The sequence below is a fragment of the Gobio gobio genome (assembly GCF_949357685.1).
Source record: "Gobio gobio genome assembly, chromosome: 6".
Classification (NCBI taxonomy): Eukaryota; Metazoa; Chordata; class Actinopteri; order Cypriniformes; family Gobionidae; genus Gobio; species Gobio gobio.
The window spans coordinates 60,011,823-60,014,322 of NC_137102.1; the positions used below are offsets into that span (position 1 = coordinate 60,011,823).

The window sequence follows — 2,500 nt, forward strand, 5'->3', positions numbered from 1 at the left end:
GGATGGATGGACGGGTGGATGGATGGATGGATGGATGGATGGATGGATGGAGTGATGGATGGATAGACGGGTGGATGGATGGATGGATGGATGGATGGATGGGAGGAGTGATGGATGGATGGATGGATAGACGGGTGGATGGATGGATGGATGGGTGAAGTGATGGATGGATGGATGGATGGGTGGAGTGATGGATGGATGGATGGATGGGTGGAGTGATGGATGGATGGATGGATGGATGGATGGATGGATGGATGATTGATGGATGGGTGGAGTGATTTATGGATGGACGGGTGAATGGCTGGATGGAGATAGATAGATAGATAGATAGATAGATAGATAGATAGATAGATAGATAGATAGATAGATAGATAGATAGATAGATAGATAGATAGATAGATAGAACGATAGATAGAACGATAGAACAATAGATAGAACGATAGAACGATAGAACGATAGAACGATAGATAGATAGATAGATAGATAGATAGATAGATAGATAGATAGATAGATAGATAGATAGATAGATAGGTGATAAGTGGAGTGTCCATGCGCTCAGATCATTAAAATAGAGCCAGAATGTCCACATTGGTCCGGCATGTTCGTGACACTGAATGATACGACACAATTTCAAGAAAAACATCCGAGTGTAATCAGTTTGTCCATGGGCTGCGCATAGATATCCATAATAAAGGCTAGATGTCTAACAGCGGAGTCTCTGACGTCATCAGCGGCGGCCATCTTGTCACAGGGCTCTGTGGCTCCTGATGTAAGGCGAGTGATCTGAACACAAATACTCGTATCTCGCTGAAATCTTGACGGATTTACAAATGGTTTGGTTTCTTACAAACGTTATTAACGTGGCTATAATTATGGATGCTTGAACAAATTATGAATACTTTTTCATAAGTATATAGCCTGGATGCCAGCCGAATTTAGCTCCGCCCACAAAATGTTTTGCTCGGGCAATTCGGTCTGGACTCGCTCCACAGAGGAGGAATTATGCCCGAACAGAAACTGTTCGGACCAATGAAATCATCAGGGCGGGCTTTAGACGATGATTGACAGATGATCAACAGTAGCGTAATCATCCACGTCATCAAAGGCTCTTGGGTTCAATTTGTTCTAATCCTAAACGGAGAACTTGTCCGTATATGCGTTCACCTTCACTATTTCTCTCAGAAACGATGATCGTGTTGGTAAGTACTCTGTGTATCCTTAAATTATTTTATTACTGCCAAAGATCGTTTACACTCATCTTTTTCTTGTAACGTTACTTAATCCAGCGTGCGTGCAGACAGGGTTTCCAAGTGTTTTTGCAATGTCGCGCACAATTGCTACTCAAAACTATAGCCCAAAACAATAACTTTCCGGGGGGTTCTCCAGAATAAAAATGGCGTTTGGTTGGCAAAATATGTTATTTTGGCAAGGTTGCCTGCTAAAATTCGCATTCCTGGGTTTATATAATCACATAATTGGGGTCGCTTCAACCCGCGGACATGGAGAAAAACACGGACTTGGCAACAGGTCAGTTGAGTTCTGTTGACATTTGACAACTAACGTTACGCGTCGCTCCGTTGCTCTGATTGGTTGTGGGTCTATCCAATTGAGGTCTTTCCTGGCTCGGTTGAAACACGCCCCATAATCAAAGCTCAATGGAGCGGTACCAGACTCATATTCTGACTAGCATTGAGTATGGCCACGCCAGGCTAATAAGTATGCAGAGTCATAACTACATCTCTGACATTTACAACAAACCAAACAGTTTGAAAATCAGTAGAAAAATGAGCAAGTTATGGTTATTTAAAAAGTACATGCACCATTAAAACACAACGTTAGGAGTGAGCGAGCCGACTGTGACAAGATGGCCGCCAGGTGCGGACGTCGACCTCCATTGGCCAGCAGCATCTAGACTTTATTATGGATATCTGATGTCATATCCTGCAGCGCTGACGTGGCTTCTCTCTGGCCCGAGTGTGTAATGGCTACAGTGAAATTAAACTAATGCTGGCGTTTCCTCCCAACTCTAATCTTTCCAAATGGTGTTATTGGCCGGAGCGGACTGCAGCACTAGAGGAGCGATTACCCAGAATGCATCTCACTTTAGATAAGAGTGAAGATGAAAGCCACATGAAGCGTTTATAGAGGACCAGCGGTGTGTGTGTGTGTGTGTGTGCAGTCCGGCTGACTCATGGCTCTAAGACACACTCACTTCCTGTTTTAATGGGCGTTCTGAGGAAGAGGAGGAGGTGGAGGAATGGAGTGGGGTTGAATATTAATGCATGCCATGTGTACAGCGGGCATCAATAATGCAGACACTCGTCACTTATAATGTGAAGAAATCCCCTCACTTCTGCTGATCTATAATACATCCCCTCTTCTTTTTCTGAAGACACTCATCTATTTACAGACTCTCCAACGCTTTACTCTCACAGCGGGTGGAGCTGTTCTGTCCACACACAGAAACACACAAGTTGTTTTGAGCACAAACATCCCAATC

At 43.9% G+C, this 2,500-nt stretch overlaps 1 protein-coding gene across 1 annotated transcript in view; it reads left to right on the forward strand.

Moving 5' to 3' along the window:
• LOC307128602 (protein unc-13 homolog A) overlaps positions 1-2,500 on the forward strand; it is a gene marked incomplete at its 5' end in the record, with an annotated part of 138,826 nt that overhangs the window by 967 nt on the left and 135,359 nt on the right. The window lies entirely within an intron of this gene.